Genomic DNA, 20,164 nt, shown 5'->3' on the forward strand with positions numbered 1-20,164 from the left:
GCGACAGTTACTTGCGACATGATCTGAAGTCGAAACAAGGACCTTAAGTCCCTAGGGGGCACATTTTGGATTGGTTACAAAGAAACCTGATTGTGCCGTATGTGTTAAGCTATTCGGCGTCAGTGTGGTATGCAAAACTTAGCGTTACGTTGTGGAAAAATAATCAAACCTGCCAAAATGCAGCCCTAACGACTGCAAACAACCAGGTAGGTCGGTCAGTTATGGCAGGTTTCCTTATTATCCTACGAACAGGTTATTTTGGTTCAAAGGTACAACCGGGAACCTCTTGATTAACGAGCTTTTCATATCAACATTCACACTGATACAGTTCCACTGGCAGTTCAAACGTATGGTGTGAGTGCCGTAATCGCAGACCAACCTCTATCCATCACAGCAGAAGAACGCCTGCTGCCAAGGCAAACACGAGTGTTTTCAGACCGATTAAGATACGGACGGTGTAGACGTTTCTATTCGTATTGTGTCCGACTTGACAGCGCGATACCCAAAATATGCTATGAATATGGACTGGGACCGGACTATACGCTGCATCTGCTTACTTGCCCAGCTAAAACCACTCACGTGTCTTCTCAGTCTTCACGGAAGCAGCAAGTCCAGGTTGCTGAATTTTTGAATCTAGATACAGAGGGGCCAGAACCGGATAACTGGAAACGATACACGAATGAACATATCTGCCTTACTGCAATAACCTCACATCATTACAAAATTTATACTTTGGGATGGGCACACGTTAGTTTTGGTATAATATAAGGTGGTTCTAGGACAATTACTTTGTCGTACTACAAACTGTTGAGGTATTTACAAGCATCAATTGCCACATAACTATTAAAACGCTAGTAAGTACAATGGTACTGAACCTTTTCCCATCCAACAAAACGCTTAAGTTTTATGTAGGTACTTCTCAAAACCCTTTACTTTAAAATTGTATACGGAATTTCGCCAAAAGAAAACTATGGAAAATTTAAATGTTCATATCATATTCTCCATATACATTAAACATTTTTTTATTGCAATGGTGGCGAACAAAAAAAAAATAAGTTAACATAAAAAATTTTTTCGAACTGTTCACTTCACATTATTAGTTTTAATTTATGCACCCCATGTCAGAAGTTTGTCATCGTATGTCGATGACATTTTCAAAAAGCTGAAAAAATGATTTCGATGACCATTCATCCACTTCAACAAATTAACATAAAATGCCGATTTAAGTATTGATTTCAGTTGACCGAGTGATAATTATAGCCGAATTGTAATTGAGAAAGAACGGCAATTAACAGACATGCAATGAATTGGTTCTTACTACCTACATGCCAAGCGTGTAAAAATTTTTGTTGATTTGATTCAATTAACAGTTCAACGAATGTAACGTTAATACCCTACATCAATGTGGTGTTATAGTGATTGTGTACACTCGTTTGTTACACACGAAATAGCAGTCCAAAAATCAATACTCTAAGTACTGAATAACACATATAAAGCCATGGACTTTCTAGCACAAGTCATTGACTGACTTGAAATTTAAAGAAAATAAACGACTTCCAGAGCCACCATTGAATAAGCCTGCCTTTCCTGTATTGCTTTAAAATGTCAAACCAGCCGATGTATTATGCGATAAACCTAGTCTCTTTTCGTCTCTTAACCATAACTTTCTTTGAAAATTTTCAATATTACATTATTTAAGTCGATTGATACGTAGGGAACATTACAGTCGACCCTAAGTGACGTTTTAGTTTCAATTTATATAAATTCAAATGAATTTTTAGGTAATAAAATTATATTGTCCAAAACAAAATTGTTAACAAATAAATTTAGAGAAAAATACAATTCTCAACATTGTTATCGAAACATAAAGAATGTGGAAAATAATGTTTGAAAGGTCATAACAATTTTAGATTGAAGTAACTCGTATTCCCACTATAAACAACTTACAATCCATTCACGAAGTAAACATTGTAAATATGTATCTAAGTTTTCTTTTTCACTCAAGAAGAGTTTTGATTCTAAGCAGCAATACCATTCAAATTAATTAGTATTCCAAGAACATGATTATCAAGACTTACCTATGAATATTTAAATATGCCACTGACAGCAGCTACAACCAGAGCGACCATTATTTGTCTGTCCAACGGCGTCCATCATCACATCATGGTTGATGGAACAATTTGCCTTAGCCTTACTTAATATGGGCTAGTTGAATGTTTATTGTCGTTAAGTTGTGGGCCAAGAAAATCAACAAGTGAAGAATCTATTAACCAGAATTTAAAGGTATTTACGCTCGTTTTATGAGCCTCTTCATTTGCACCATCCACTCCTTGTGTGCGTAGCTGAAAGAAGAAAACTGAAAAAAAAACGAAAGAAAAACTGTATTTAATCAAATGACTTTGTTTGGGGTGTGTGAATGTTTGCATTTGGAAATTATGAGAACGGCTAAGCGGTCGGGCCTTAACTATTTTCCGATGACCAAGTCGAAGAAGAAAAGTAACGATTTCTAAGAAGCAATAGAATCTTTAAGTAGTGTTGGTAGTTTCACAAATAAAACGTTATTTTATGGCAAAAGTTAATGGCCCTAATAAATGGCTATTTACTAAATTGTACTGAAACTGCTACCAATTTCAATTGAGAGAAGTCAAAGTCAATTCCCATAACTGCAGTATGAAGTGGTTTGTTTCACTTTTTGTTGTTTGTGAGGTTTTTTTGGTATGGAATGGATATTGTGATTGATCCTGTTTACTTAGTGAAATTGGTTTGGCACTGCCATAACGGTTTTCACATGTACTCATACTAGAGACACATTTGAGGTTTGATAATTTTATTGTGGTCTCCCCTTGCCATGATTCACAGATCAAAAACTTTCCGGGTTTCCTGGCAGCTGAGGGCTGTGTATCTTTCAGTACATTTTGGGTAAAGTGTTGTATATTTTTATTGGCACTCTTTATTTTGCTCACTTTATTACAAGCTAATAAAATTCAAAATCCTACGTTTAAATGGCAACAGAATACCCTAGACCAGGGACGTGTTGCCACCATTTTTGATTGCATCACACTAAAAAGGAAACATCGACCAGCCACTTTCATTGAGGGCTGTTACATTTTATGGCCGCAAAAAGAGTGCTGTCATGTATTTTTCGGAATAGCAAGGCGTAAAAACCGAAAACCAAACACATCAACTAAAAGACAGTAAATTAATACATCCATTGCAAACAACATTCATTGATTAACTTTTTTATAAGTTGTGTTTAAACAACCTCAGTAGAGGATCTTTATGATGTTCTCATTACAACTCTGAGAAAATAACGCTTTACGGACTATTAAAATAACTAACAAGTAAAAAACGTCAAGAGTGGCAGCGCCTAATATCTTATACCCTCCACTAAGAAATATTCTAAATTCAAATTGAATAATTAGTTTCCCTTCTTGTCCACAGTCTTAGGTGAAAAAGTTTTTTGACCTCTGGAAACCCCAATTGCAAAATAAAAGCCAGTTTCTGCTGAAAAGGAATTAAAAACTTCAAAGAATCTGAAATCGAGAGGTAACGGACCTATGTCAACAATTTTGGTGGACAAGATTTTTTACCGCTGCGAACCTCAAATTACACCCAATTTGGGTTGAAAATGTAGATAAGAACTTCAAATTGCGTGAAGTCGGGCGGTACGGTTTTAGTCCATCGCACACTCGTGTGCAAAAATAATTCGTTCTAGTACGCTATAATGATGCTAGATCGGTTCAGAATTCACCCAGAAAATCAAAGTTAATATTAAAAGCAGGGAGGTTCCCTGCTATGGTTAAGGTTATAAAATAGTCAACTTAATATTGCATATCATTCACATTTTTTATGTCAACAAACGACATTGCTGCTTTATGTAAGTCGCCTAATACAATGGGAAAATATCCCAGAAACCCGAATCTGACCACATAAATACTGAGAAAGAAGCACAATTTCCTATTTGCACGGTGTTCCTTAACGAATTTTAAATGAAAGGTGCTTAGACTTGAGACGTTTTTGCGGATTCTGAAACTACAATGTTCATAGATGTGTAAAATCGAAAAACAAAATAAATTGCGGTCAAAGTTCACATTTTTAGGCCTTTTTGGTTTTTACGATTTTGCTTGGAAACTGCAAGCCCTATCGAAAGACAGAAAATGTTGTAGCACTAAAAAATCTCTACAAGATTGACTTAAATGGTATTTTCGAAGGTTTTAACATTTTTGAGATATAGAAGTTCAAATTTGGCCAATGTACTGACTGTATCGCCTCCTGATAAAACAATGTCAAGCTGGGGGCTGCTTAACTAACTTTAAGTGAAAACCGCTTACACGTGGAAACTTTTTGCGGATTCTGAAACAGCAATGTTCATAGATGAGAAATGTCCAAAAACAAGAAAAAATCGCTGGAGGATTTTTAAATAAATCGCGGTCGAAGGTCACATTTTTAGGTTTATTTTATGTTTTCAGGATTTTGCTTGGAAACGGCAAGTCCTATCGAAATGGGACTTAAGAAAATATTGTAGAGGATTTTCACCGTAAGCGGTTTTCACTTAAACTTAGTTAAGGAGCACCATGCATGACCTTCGAAAATACCATTAAGGTCCATCTTATAGAGAATTTTTACTGCTACAACATTTTCTCTAATCCCATTTCGATAGGGCTTGCGGTTTCCAAGCAAAATCGTGAAAACCTAAAAAGCCCTAAAAATGTGAACTTTGACCGCGAATTATTTGAACATCCCTCCGGCGTTTTTTTTTTGTTCCTCGATTTCTCTAATCTATGAAAATTGTAGCTTTAGAATCCGCAAAAACTGCCCAGGTGTAAGCACCTTTCATTTAAAGTTAGTTAAGGCGCACCGTGTTTGTGTTAGCTATAAAAATATTCGTAGTCATGCTCATTCTCAGTGTCTTTGATTTTAAGTTTTCTCACTTAAAATAAAACGTTAAAATCGTGAAAAAAAAAAATATTGACAGCACTTATACCATTCACACCGACAGTATCAGCCTGTTCTCTGTGCAAAAACCATATTATGATGAACCTCAACAACACAAAGTTTTGCAATCAAAGTGAAATTTCACTGGCATTTCATTTGCCACTGAAACGAAACGAAACAATTGAAATGTGTTTCATTTGCACGGATATTTAGCAATGCAATTCATCGCTTAATTGTTCAAATAAATTTTATAATGAATTTCTTAAATTTCGCAAAGGGCCAACCTACAACGAACGCCCCACCGTAATCTTCATGAATTGAAAATTTATTAGCTCTGGCCGAAAAGGCAACCTTTTTTTAGTCATAAAAAGAAAGCCAACATAATCAATTTACCAACTACGAACTTAACCCAACTAACACATGCACACACTGTCACACACACATACATAGCCTGCCATATACCACCATACATGACTTTCATATAAAAGTCTCTCAACCATATTTCTTTGGAATCTCCTACCAAAATCTTACTTTATGGTTTCCACCAAAAAGTAGTCAAAGTGCTAGGCAGCATGCCCTAAGACGACTACCAAAAGAATCACAGAAAAAAATAAAAACAAAAATATGTGATGCTAGAAAATGTTCGCACTTGCAACACGTCCAAAAGAGCCAAAACGTCTGTTACTTTTTCAAATCTTTTAACCGCGTTCTCAAAGGTGAAATATTATAAAAGTTCATGTAGCAGAAACACGCTTTATATTGTACAAAAATCTTTGAAAATGCTCAAAACAAATGGCAAAATAAACTTGGGTTTCCTTGTGTATCTCCTCATGCCTCTGTTGTCTGATCCCAGGATCCCTGAGTAAATCTATGGCCATTCAAGAAACCAATAAGCTATGAAACGGCTAAGTACTTGTAGTGCCATCAGCCATGTGTGTGTGTATGAATGTATAGTGGCAGTAGCAATACCCAGTAGTAGTGGTGCCACATGAGGTGGCACTATGATTCAGTAGTTCTTGCCTAGCCTAACCCAGGCAAGTATGAGGACGAGAACTGTGGCCAGAGGAATCCGCAAAAATAAATGGCAATTGAAACCGAGTTCCACAGATACGTGAGGTGCATCCGTAACACACAAAAGTATACAATTTAATAAATAGAAAATACCCTCCCTATATGTCTATTGTGGTTGTATGTGTCAGGCAGGGTATATGTTATGTTGCAGCTCGAAAACCGAAATAGAAATGAATCCGAAAGCAAAACAAGCAAAGAGAGAAAAGAAATAAACAACATTGCACAAAATTCTCCTCCATTCAGCAGGGAGAGACAACAAACGACCAGTGGCTAGCTTAACATGACTTGTAATGGTTTTTATGGTTCCACATTTTCAATAGCAAAAGTTAGCATTTAATTGATGAATTGTAAAAAATTGCTACGAGTATTTCACAAGCTTATAAACGATGATGTCGACTTTAACTCACTTTGGCCCACGTATTTTGGCCAAAAGTAAATGGCAGGATGAACGGACAAACGGACGAACGAGTAGTAGACGGATAGATGGATGGTTGGATGGATGGATAGCTGCAGATAGATACCACTGCCAATAATAAAATCGGTAGCATTACATTCTGCAAGCTGACTAATTGGTATGCAAACAATGGCTTAACATGTCCGAATGAAAAATGATATGTATGGTGTCATTACACTTGTCGAAAATTCTAAAGTGATTATGCTGAAATACAAATGATGAGGCTCAGAACAGCAACGACAACAACATCCCCATCGACTTACAAATCGATATACATAATAGAAAAATAAGAACAACAGAGTATAGCTGTTATAAATAGACAAATCTGAGACAAGTCATTTCATGTAAATGCCAATAGTTTCCCTGAATTGAACATATCAATTTCAATGAATCGGATTGTTTGCAATGAAATTAAAAGTTCAAATTCTTGTTAGTTTTGGAAAGAAATCATAGAAGTCCGGTTTTTATACTCTGCGCCATAGTATAAAGGGAATATTAAGTTTGTTTTTCCATTTGTGACACGTTAGTATAATCATATGCGGCCCTATAAAGTATATGTGAGGATTTCTGAGTGAAATCAGACACTTTTTAAAATGAGATGATCGATTTCCTTTATTTTTTTTGCTGTTATGATGCTGCATCAGCAAAACATTTCAGTATATTTTCAGATTTTTTTGACTAACGGTTCCAGAGATATCGCGCCATAAAAAAGTGGTATTCTGTAAAAACTAAGTGCAAAGGAATACTTATAACTTCTTTAAAATTGGTTAGAAAAAAATTTTGTGCGTCAGGGCGAAGATTATTTTAATTTTTATTAATTGAAGTAAGCTCGCTGACTATTAGACAACGACAACTTTCTTTAATTCCCTGATGATGATTGGAGATTCCAATCGAAATATTGGAAAAATAAAATACTAAAAATCACAAAAACGATTTTTATTTATGAAAAGCCTATAGCCAAACAATACCACAAACATTTTTATTAATTTTCTTGTTTAGAGTTGAGCTTAACGACCGATGATTTTTGCAAGGGAAAAAGGGAAGCCGTCGATTCGAACCCACACAACCACCAATTTATGTGACTATATTTTCGCTATTATTTTTGCAGCTCATCAGATATATCGGCTGTGGGAGTGGCTTCTCTGCCATCGAACTTTCTTCTGTCAAATGCAACGTGTTTTTACAGTGACGAATATTTGTTCGTTCACCCTGTATGGCTTCAATGACAAACGCTTTTTAGCGTAGCCTTCGAAAGTAATGAGTTTGGTCATTAAGCTCAACTCTTTTTGTATGTTTATCAGCTATCTAATAAATAGACAGCGAAATTTTATGCAACCCCTATTTTTGGTCCGATTCATGTCAAATTTTGGGACTGGGCATATTTTTGGCTACTGATTAAATTGCAATCGAAACATTCGACATATGCAAAATTATGAATTTTAGATATTTTCTTATGCAACAAATATTTCAATAATAGGTCAATAAAATAGAGAAATGTATAACCACAGCCTCAAACTTCAAAATACCGAAAATTGGGAGTTATCGTTCTATGGGGGCTATATGAAGACGTGGACCTAAACCGACAATTTTTAGGTGGAAAGCTGTTTACCCCCAAGGAAGAATTAACACCAAATTTCAGCCATTTTGGCGGGATATTGAGGCCACAACCTTCAAAATACCGGAAATCGGGAGTTACCGTACTATGGGTGCTACATGAAGACGTGGACCTATACCGACAAATTTCAGGTGGAAAGCTTTATACCCCCAAGGAAGACTTAATACCATATTTCAGCCATTTTAGAGGGATATTGAGGCCACAATCTTCTAAATACCAGAAATGAGGTACCGTTCTATGTGGGCTATATAAAGACGTGGACCTATACCGAGAAATTTCAGGTGGAATGTTTTATACCTCCATGGAAGATTTAATACCAAATTTCAGCCATTTCGGAGGGATATTGAGGCCACAACCTGCAAAATACCAGAAATTCGGAGGTACCGTTCTATGGGGGCTATATGAAGACGTGGACCTATACCGACAAATTTCAGGTGGAAAGTGTTTTACTCCCAACGAAGACTTTATACAAAATGTCAGCCATTTAAGTGTGATGTTGAGGCCACAACCTTCAAAATCTCGGAAATCGGGAGGTACCGTTCTATGGGGGCTATATAAAGACGTGGACCCATGCGGACAAATTTCAGGTGTAAAGTTATATACCCCTAACGAAGACTTAATATCACATTTCAGCCATTTCGGTGGGATTTTTAGACCAAAAATCCTTGTATATATTTTTGCATATGCTCATTTTATGCAAATATGTAAAAATATGTCAAAATATGCACGATATGCAAAATATGCAAAAATTTTTGGGCCTAATTCGTTTTATTTTGTGATAAAACAAGTTTCTGTCTAATTAGATATTCTCTAAGACCATCCTAACCATACATATATGCATTTGCATAGGATTCCGCCGTCTACTAATAAAAAATAGAAAAAAATTGATGTAATGTAATTAGATGTAATTTTCGCCATTTAATATTTAAAATCAATTTTTATCAATGATTGCACTCTTCGATTTTCTTGAATTTTTTTTTGTATTAAACTACGATTATTACAAAAATTTTGTCCTTTGTGGTAGTGGAATTCGAATAATTACTATTTTTTCTAATTTTTTAAAAATTTGTTTATAAAATTGTGCAAAATATTTTATTTCCAAAAAAAAAAAACACGTTACATTTATTAACATTAGTTTTCTTGTTTTATTTAGGAATTTATTTTAAACATCTTAAAGACTTCTTCATTTTGCGATTTTAGCAACTAGATTTTAGCATTATTGGTTATTATCGAATGAAGTTTTTTTTTGTGGCCGCGATAGGTTTAACTATTGCATATTTCGAATTCAAATCCTAATTCGTATTTAAATAATCATCTTCTTAATATCAGTTTAATATTCGGCTCGGATGCCCAATCATATAATTTCCGAGCTGTAGTTATTTGATCATCAGTTTTGTTAGTTTATTGTCCGGCTGGTACATCGTTTTACGGTGATTAAAATAACAAAACAAATGTTAAACATTTTTATACAATCAGCATTTATGCTAACGAGGGTATACTCGTATACACTTTCATACGGGCAAAATGTGCCTCATCGAAATAATGGTTTTAGACCCCAAGTATGTTTGGACGAATTGTGTTTCAGACAATTTGGAGTCGATTGAGCAATGTCCGTCCGTCTGTCTGGCTGGCTGGAGCGCACGATAACTCTCGAACGGATAAACAGATTCGGTTCAAATTTTGGTTTTCGTAATATTTTACCCAAACTTAGTTTAAGTTCGAAGATGGGCTATATCGGTCCACCCCTTCCGGTACCTCCCCCACAAAAGTTCGAAAATGTTCGGAAAATTTGTGCGCACGATAACTCTTGAAGGGAGTAACCGATTTGGTCCATACTTTGCCCATCGTGAAATGTGTACCAGACGTAGATTAGGTTTCAATATGGACTCAATCCGTCCACTCCTTCGAGTACCTCTCACGCAAAATTACGAAAAAGTTCAGATTAGGGCCATCTCCCGAATCGCTTTGATTTTTGTTTTAGCAACTTGTATTCACTGAACTCCATACGACGGTACAAATTTTATCAGGGGCAACTCCACACTTCCTCAGAAAATAGCCTGAAAGTGACACCGTGTGAGATGGTTGGAGCGCAAGATAACTCTCAAAAGGATCTGCCGATTCGGTCCAAAATTTGGCCTTGGTAATATTTTGTCCAAACATGGTTTAAGTGTGAAGATAAGCCATATCGGTCCACTCCTTCAGGTACCTCCCCCACAAAAGTTCAACAATGTTCGGAAAAAATTGTTCGTACGGTAACTCTTGAAGGGAGTGGCCGTATTGGTCCATACTTTACACATTTTAATATATCTGCCAGATATAGAGCAGGTTTCAATATGGACTATATTTGTCAACTTCATCTGGTACCTCCCTCACAAAATTTCGGATAAGTTCACTTTAAGACCTGATACCGAATCACTTTGATTTTTGTTGAAGCAACTTACATTCGCTGCCTCAATTACGATGGTAAAAGTGTTTTTAGGGGCAAGTCCATACTTCTTGAGAAAACAGCCCGACGAGTGTAAAAACCCCCTTTGGCACCATATGTTGTGGCTGGAGATCCACTTCCATAACGGTCAATGTCGATCTATTCCTTTTAGTATCTCCTCCGCGAAACTTTTGATCTTTTATCCTAATCAACATTTTTGTCGGTTCAATCGCCCAAAATGTTTAAAACCCCCCAAATACATACGTATTTTGGGAAAAAATTATTTCAATATACACGGGCTGAGGGTATATCTCTGTCGGCAAAGCCGACTGATACTTTTTTACTTGTTTTTTTTTTTTTTAATTTTTTAGAAAAATAACAAATGTTTCACATTGCACAGTGTCCGATTTTCCGAAAAACCTGACCAAAACTCTAAAAATGAATGGATTTTGACCTAACCTTTGGTTTTCCTTTTTTTTTATTTGGTTTTATGTTTTGTTCGCCATCAATTTCTACTATAGGCCCTAGAATACACCAAAACTATATCTTACCTAAACACCAGAAATATGCAAAATTATAAACACATTTTAGGGTTAATGACGTAATTTATATGGATTTTGGCAAAATATTCATACAAAGCATCCTTTTAGAAGAATGGCATTAAAGACAAAAATGTTCTCCGCTAAATTTCACTATAAGTCGTTAAAGAAATGAAATCTTTATTTGCATTACATACAAAGCAAATATAGTTATCAATTTTGCCAAAATACCAAGAAACTAAAATAGGGTTGCAAGCTTCTATCATTTCTACAGTTTTGCAAATGTTTGAGTTAAGATCACTTGGAATCCTTGCACTTTAGGTGTATAATGTCTTTGGCAACTTTACTGACAAGAATGCGAGGAATATTTTTCTTAAAAAAATTAACCCTCGTGCGAGTCATAAAAGCGGTCTTTTTGGTCCCTTTTTCTGAAAATCTTTAAAATCGCCTTTAAAATGTGATGGAATCAGATCAAAATATTCTAGAAATTTGTTCGCCATAAAATTTTACTATATGTCTTAGAATACATCAAAACTCTAAGTTATAGTCAAACGCCAAAAAGTGACCCTATCCTGTATTATGACATTCTGAATGAAAGAAAATCTGTACATACCTGCAAGACAAAATATCACATAAAAACAAAAAGTGCAAATATGTGCAGGATGTTTCCTTTTTTATGAAATTATAAATTACACGGCCCAACTCGATCTTACTCACAACTATTTTCATAATTTATTGTGAAAATTGATCTTGAAAAAAATTAACAAGTACGGACATCAATTACACTGTGATACAAAAGTGTACAAAATTTTTTTGCAGGATTTCTGATGCACAAATTCGGTTTTGTGGGAGTCCACAGAAGACGAAAATACCTTTGGTTTCTTTGGGTCACTTCGGTTTTTCATTTTATAACGGTAAATGTAGTGAAAAATGGGCTTTCTTGGATTTTCGAATTTAAACAAACATTACTTCTTTTTTCCACAACCGATTTGCACACACAGTGAGTCTATTTTTTGCAGGCAAGTCAAATTGGAAAATAGGCCATATAACCCTACGTTTTTGAATAGTCCTGGTTTCAAAAAACTTCTCCACCAAAAATTATGGACATTTTCGTATAGGCCCCACAGAGGAGTACCGTCCCATCTCAGAACATAATGTGAATTCTCTCTTATCAATCAATGAAGCCCTATTTTATTTTAAGCCCAAGTATTGGGGCCACTACTTGTAGATTAATTTTAGATGGCTGAATATAAATATGCGGGTAGAAATCATTACGATTAGGCATTTATCCATCGCTGAAAAATGTGACCTTTCCTAGGAAGGTGTACCGCAGGCTATCCATTTTGCATATCCTTCATACCAAGTATACTGCATAATCCGTAAGTAATACACGTTTCCTGAAAATATCCACTACAGAAAAGGAGGTTTCCTGTTTGATTGTATTATACATGTCGGTGCATCCTCTGAAAACTGAATTTCTGTAGTTAGTCGCCGCTTTGCCTGATGAGTAGTGATTCAACATATCATCAGTTCATATATTGTTTGCCTGTTTGTTCTTGAAGAGAAAAGAATTATTGCATGTTAGTGTCACTTCATGTTAACCCTAAAAAGGATTAAGAAAAAAAATTGGTGATTTTGACAAATGTGAAGACTGCAGACGAGATTTCACCAGTTTTGCAGTTTGTCCCATAACAAATGAATGTATTGCATACGCGAATGCCTTTTCTTATTTCCAATAACTGTTTTTGTTTTACCCATAATCCTAAATCCAAAAAAAAAAAAAAACAGTACAAAATTTAAAGTCTTTGCAACGAAAGACTAAAAAACGTTTCAATGTATTGAAATTCCAAACAAAAGCAATACTAACAGGGCCAAACAAAATCAATGGGTACAACCTTTTGGCTTGGCCGGTCGACAGAACAACAACGAGAACTAAATAAGGAAAAATGGATCGACAACAATATAAAATGATATGTAACATACGGTATGAATTCGCGACATTTTCGACACGCAACATTTTTCTGTTTTAATGCCTCTTCCATATAAAGTGATTTTCATTGTTCCACATATTGAATTGAGTTTTTTATGAACTCAAAACTGCTGGGGCAATTGTTTGGGCGGCCCAAAAGAAAGTGTAGAAAGCCAACAAGGTGGCCCTCCGTACACAAAGTTTATTGTATGCCGAGTTGCTGTGTTGATGGTAGTCTGCATGGAAGAGGTTGGCATTACTAAGCAGGCAGGCGGCAGTAGTAATTAATCAATTATAAGAATGGCGTCTTCTAGACGAAGCATGCTGCACCAACTAATGCTGTAGACATTTTCAGATGGGGCGAGAGAATTCATGTTAACCATGTGGTCACGTCTAGAGCACCAAATCTATTCAACTGTTAATTTGTTAGGAGTTTTGTCTTCTTTTGCTATCAACAATTATCAACATTATTAACAACAGATGTCCATTAAAATTAAATGTAAAATCTTAAAAACTGTTCTTGTGGACCAGCACTTCCTCATTTTGCTATGAAATTATAGAAATGTCTTTTAGTCAGTAGCAGCAAAACACCGGACGGGAAGTATTTGAATTTGTTTAAAACAAAAATTCAACCATAATTGCAGAACTTTTAAAGTTTTCCCCAATGAAATTTGGTAAGATTTTACGAAAACAACTTTAAAATTGATTTCGTAGCAGAGCATCCATTTGTGAACTCATTTACAAACATGACGTTGGCATTTTATGGCGTGCGTTCCAAAAGAATGGATGCTGTTAATGTCGGAAGTGGCCACATTTCCTTTATTTCGTGGTGGCCATAATAACGAAAGTAACCGTTACGAAAACACATTATGTGCTTTCTGCCTACCACGAAATTATTAAAAATTTGGCTACAACTTACGGTCCATGGTTCGTCTGTGCCTCCTCACCATTAAATTCAATTATTAACTTAACAAATTAAGTAATTTTTTTATGAAGTTCAATCGTCATAACTTACAGTTATAGACTACTCCGCTCAACATCTATCCAAACAAACAGTTGTCGGTCGAACTGATAAGCGACTTGTGCTTCATTTCAAGTCAAGTAATAAAAATCCATTCGTAAATTGCCAAACAGCAGCAGTAATAACAGCAATGCCAATATTATTGCGCCAGCTGCCAACCGTGGATGTGTAACAGTAAAAGATGCTGAGTAAGTACTTGGAATATTATGGTTTATTGGCATTTAAATGGCTTTACAATCGACTTGGATTTTAACGACCAATAATGACAACACTTTGTTCAACATTTCCGATACAGAATTATAGACAAAGAGTAAAGTCGGGGTTTTTCAATAAAACCATAGATAGATGCTACTGTAACTTAGTGTGACATCATAATTGAATTTTATTGAGTCATTGATTGGGTTTATGTTGATATAGTTCATGCTATAATATTTATTAACTTCTGCATAAAGCTAACATATATCTAAAAATGTTAAAGGCTAAGCGAAAAATTATTTTCTAGCTTTTAGTGCATTTATAAATAAAAAACTGTAAATTATTTTTTATTATTATTTTTTCTTTATTTTTAACTTTTCAGTAACTACATTTTTTGACCACTGAGAATCCAATAACCAAATTACAGCCAATTTAGGCCGAAAATGTAGATAAAAACTATAAAATGCCTGAATTCGGTTTGTTCCGTTATATGGGGACTATAGCAAAACCATGACCTATGTCCACAGTTTTTGGTGGGGAAGTTTCTGTACCATTGGGAACTCTATATACCAAGTTATCGTCAATTCGGTCTAAAAATGAAGATAAAATCCATACAATACCTGAAATCAGGTGGTACCGCTATATGGGGGCTATACCTAAACCTGGACTTTCATATGTCCACAATTTTTGGTGGGGAAGTTTCTGTACCATTGGGAACTCTATATGCCAAGTTACCGTCAATTCGGGCTAAAAATGAATATAAAATCCTCTGAAATCTGGTGGAAATTTTAAATCCGTTAGATGATGTTAGTATTAAATTAGCGTTTTTACTCAATCGTTATTGTGGGGTTTGTTTGTGATCCGTTCAGTCGAACCGATGTCAGTGATAAAACTTACACTGTGTGTCATTTTTTGAGTCATGGTTTATTACCATATTCTGAAACCACAGCGTAATAGAAGACCAAAAATAAGAAGACACGTGTCCCGGCATTTTTCCCTCTCACTCCAACTTTCGAGGTTATGGGCCCACAGAGACCTGAGGCTTTGATGTCAAAAGGGATAATTTTCTCAGGAACATATCTTCTAAATCGCTTGGAATTTTGGATTACTCGTGGAGGCATAATTGTAGCTCTCGTCCTAAAGAATTATAGTTGTGAACACATAAAATCCTCGTCTTCAAGATCAAAATCGTCAAGGTCCAATTTCCATTATGGGTTTTTTCCTCGGGTTTTAGTCTGTAGATATCAAACCGATCAAAACTGAAGCAAACAACCAACTAGAAAAATTTTCGCTAGATCTCAATAAACAACTTTCTGGAATATACGAACTCTGTAGAAACGGTCCTTAATGACCAAAATAGCTTAACAAATGCGAATTTTATATTCTTTTCTTGGTTTCCGCTCCATATATACTAAATAGTTAAAAATTCAAGAAAGCAATCAACCACAATAATTTATTAAAGATATCAGTAAACAACTTTCTGGAACATACGAAATATCTATGAACGCTTCTTAAATGCGAAAATAGCCAAAAACTTTCGTATGTTCTAAAAAGCGAACATTTTTCTAGTTGGTTGTTTGCTTCAGTTTTGATCGGTTTAGTTCTACAGATTAAAATCCGGGAAAAACCCATAATGGAAATTGGACCTTGACGATTTTGACCTTGAAGCCGAGGTCGAATGGATTTTATGTGTTCACATTATTATTCTTTACACGCATAGAAAAAATATGTTTGATTCAACAATATTCCAAGAGCAAAATATGTATTGTTAACATATTGTTGGATTCCTCATGTAGTATTGTAAATCCAAAAATAGTTTGTGTCAACTGAACAATATTTCTCTCTTTTCTTCGAAAATTTGTTTCTCTTCTCTCGCTATTCGATGCCGTGTTGAAAAAACAATTTTGGTGAGTTGTGGTGTGTTTGTATGACATGCTGCCTTTACCTTTGTTTTTGTGTGTATGTACTTGTGAGACTCTTCCCAGTTGTTCGGGTAACTAGAGAATAACTAGCAATTTTGCTGGCTACTGGTAAACACCCCTAGTTACCATCCAATCTACTCGCAATGTTATAGACTGGTGAATTTAACATGGGGATGTCATAGGAAGGGGTCTATTGTCTCCTCACTGCATTACCAGTAACCACCCAATTCGATAGTCGTGTGAAGGCAATTGTCTCTTCATTGCATTACCAGTAACCAGTCAAATCGATAGTCTTGGGAAACCCAATTGTCCCTTCACTGCATTACCAGTAACCAGTCAATTCGGTACTCAGAAATGATAGCCAAAAATACTAGTAATTTGAAGTCATTTATTTTATTACATGGAGTGCAAATATCTTACAAAGGATAATATAATCTTGTATACATAAAGATCTTGATCCTTGATACTGGAACTAGTGTATGACTACTTGATACATCGACTTATGTTTATTTGGTCCTCGGAATGTTTTTCTCGTGGGTCCTTCCTAGAATATAATGTATAGAATTTTAATGAAATGGAGCGATAATGAATTGTGTCAAGATATGTATCAAAACTTACCACATATATATTATAAATATTCTTCTTAAATATATCATCCTTTCTATGATGTTGCTCGTAACACGTTCACGTTCATCATAAATTTTTCACAACAAACGCATCAATAATTTTTTTAATTATGTCTAAACAAAATAACAGAATATTTTTTTCTGTTTTGTTAAAAAAAATAAATAATGTTGGCAGGAGAGAAATATTGTCGATTACACTATCCATCGGTAGTCTATAAAATAGTCAATATATTACACACCGCATTACCTGTAACTAGTGAATTGACATGATAGGCAGGGAAGCCCATTTCCAGTGGCAAAAGCGGGCTATAGGCTATTTTGTGTGCCATTTTTGGGTGTAAAGTAACTAGGATCAATGAGTAAATAGTTACATGCCTATGTCAAAGTAGACAATTGCTATTTATTGAACAACTGGGTTGTTTTTATTTGTTTCTGTTTTGTTTCATTCTTCTTTCCTTTCCATGTTTGTTATGGTGTTTAATTATTCCTTATTTTGTGGTGGGTTCTTGTGGCTTTTTGTTTGTCTTTGTTGTCAGCCAATGCAGCAAACCATGTATTGTGTTCATCAATGATTGCAATATTATACGCGACATTTATATCCAAGTTATGCGAAAAGTGTATATGAGAAGTATATGCACTCAAATCAAAAATTTCTGGGCTGGTTTTCTGTATTGACAATACTTTTTGTAAACAAAATTAGATTATGATAGTTCCTACAATCGGTATGGTTAACGATTTTAACAATATTGCGGAAATTCGAAAGTTGTTTTTGTTTTCTATGTTTGTAACAAAAGATGGTATTTTTGGATTTGGATTACAATGTTTGAACAAAACAAATACATTTTTGGAACCAAAACATATATTTTTGTTCCAACAAAAGCGAAAAATATTTTTTCTCTGCGTGTAGGACGAGAGCTACAACTTTGCTTCTACGAGTAATCCAAAATTCCAAGCGATTTAAAGATATGTGCCTGACAAAATTATCCAAAAATTATTATTATACATCAAAGCCTCAGGTCTCTGTGGGTCCATAACCGCGAAAGTTGAAGTGATGGGGAAAAACGCCGGGACTCTTGTCTTCTTATTTTTGGCCTTCGATCACGCTGCACAGTGGATGCGCCCAACGACAAAAATCAAAAAGTACATGTCATCGTTTTAAAAATTTAAAGATGTTAAACGTTTCAAAACATTCCAATTTTTTCGAAACTAAACTCACTTTTTCCATTTTTCGCGGTTCTTAAAGAGAAAAAGCTTCACAAACATGACTAATTTTGAAGAAAAAATGGATTGAACAAGTAAGAACGGCGTTAAGTTCGGCCGGGCCGAACTTGTTATACCCTCCACCACAAGTTGTATTGAAGTAAACTGGAATAATTAGTTTCCTTTCGTGTATGAAGAAGACTTAATACTAAATTTCAGCAATTTCGGTAAAACAGTGTGAGGCACCATTCCATGGGGGCTATTTCAAAACGTCGATCTATACCGACAAATTTCCGACGGAAAGTTTTTAGGCTCAAAGAAGACTACATACCAAATTTCCTATATTTCGGTAAGAGAATGTGGTTAAAACTTAAAAAATACCGAAAATCAAGAAGTACGCTTCTATGGGGATATAGGAAGACATGGACCTATACTGATAATACTCTTCTGGAATATTTTATAACTCTTGGAAGACGAAATAACGAATTTCAGCCATTTCGGTTGGATATTGACGTCACAATCTTCAGTATTACGAAAATCGGGAGGTACCGTTTTATGGGGGCTATATCGAAACGTGGACCTATACCGACGAATTTTAGTCAGAAATGGGGCAATATGAAAGCGTGGACCTGTACAGACATATTTCTGGCGAACAGTTTTACATCACATTGAGACTAAATACCAAATTTCAGCCATTTGGTGGAATATTGAAGACACAACCTTCAAAATACGAAAAATCGGGAGGTACCTTTCCATGGGGGCTATACGAAGGCGTAGACCTATACCGACAAATTTAAAGGGAAGTTTGAGTACCCCCAACGAAGTCTAAATACCAAATTTCAGCCATTTCGGTGGAATATTGAGGATACAAGGTTCAAAATACCAAAAATCGGAAGGTACCGTTCTATGGGTGCTATATGAAGGCATGGACCGATACCGACAAAGTTCTGGGAGAAAGTTTTATACCACCAACGTAGACTAAGTACCAAATTTCCGCCATTTCGGTGTGATAATGAAGCTAAAACCTTCAAAATACCGAAAATCGGGAGGTAACGTTCTATGGGGGCTATATGAAGGAGTGGACCGATACCGACAAAATTCTGGGGGAAAGATTTGTACCCCTGAAGAAGACTACGTACCAAATTTCAGCCATTTGGTAGGATAATGAAACTAAAACCTTAAAAATACCGAAAATCGGGAGGTACCGTTCTATGGGGGCTATATCAAAACGTGGACCGAAATATCCCATTTCAATACTAACCATCCTGCAAGTAATAAAAACTTCTGTACCAAATTGTGGCTCTCTATCTTTAAAATTGCGAGCTGCATCTTGATTTCAACAGACAGACGGACGGACGGACTGACGGACATGGTCAAATCGACATAGAATTTTATGCTGATCAATAATATATATACTTTATAGGGTCTCCGACGAATATTTCGATGTGTTACAAACGGAACGTCAAATTTAATTATACCCTCCATATGGTGGAGGGTATAAAAGTGAGAAAAAATATTTATATTCCAAGCGAATTTATGAAACAAAGGACTATTATTAACGCCTTATTATAAGTTGAAGCATTTAGTAAATTGTCTAAGCTTCATTTTTCTAGTTACGAAAATTCCTCTAAATTGCTAGGGTTGCCAAATATTTTGGTTATAATATGGGTCAAAATTAAAATATTTAATGTAAATGTATTGATTTCCTTAAAGTTTTAGTTACTTTCCAAAAATTCGCACAAATGACCACTAGTACCAAATTGTAGCCTAGCGCCTATAGATTTCAAAACTGTATAGACTTTTTACGGAAATTTGCGGTTTTGGCAGTTATGACCAAAAGTTTAACTCCCTTTTTAGTTGCTGAATTTATATTTTTTGCATTTTTTAAATTATTTTTATTATCCTTTCTTATATTTATCTATATATATAAAAGAGTAGTGAGGTGAGTGACTGATTGACTGACTGATTCATCAGCGCCCAGACGAAACGGCTGAAGCTAGAAAGTTGAAATTTTGGGTGTAGGTTTCTGTTGGGGTGTAGGGGCGAGATAAGGCTGGGTTTTTGGAAATTCGACCTAGAAATGTACGAAAAGTACTAAAAGGTACTAAATATGGTACCCTTTGTATTAGGCAAACGGTAAGAGCTAGAATTCTGAAATTTGGAATGAGGGTAACTGATGGAGAGCTAGAAAG

General features: G+C 35.4%; 1 long non-coding RNA gene across 1 annotated transcript in view; it reads right to left on the reverse strand.

Annotated features, from left to right (window-relative positions):
- Nucleotides 1–1,933: 1,933 nt before the first annotated feature.
- The window catches only part of LOC141404330 (uncharacterized), a 61,151-nt gene continuing 42,920 nt past the window's right edge, over nucleotides 1,934–20,164 (reverse strand). Inside the window, exon 3 of the long non-coding RNA XR_012412992.1 lies at nucleotides 1,934–2,356. This is a non-coding gene — a long non-coding RNA (uncharacterized lncRNA). The remainder of the gene's footprint in view (nucleotides 2,357–20,164) is intronic.

The sequence above is a fragment of the Musca autumnalis genome, unplaced genomic scaffold (assembly GCF_047663935.1).
Source record: "Musca autumnalis isolate F117 unplaced genomic scaffold, ASM4766393v1 scaffold_4, whole genome shotgun sequence".
Taxonomy (NCBI): domain Eukaryota; kingdom Metazoa; phylum Arthropoda; class Insecta; order Diptera; family Muscidae; genus Musca; species Musca autumnalis.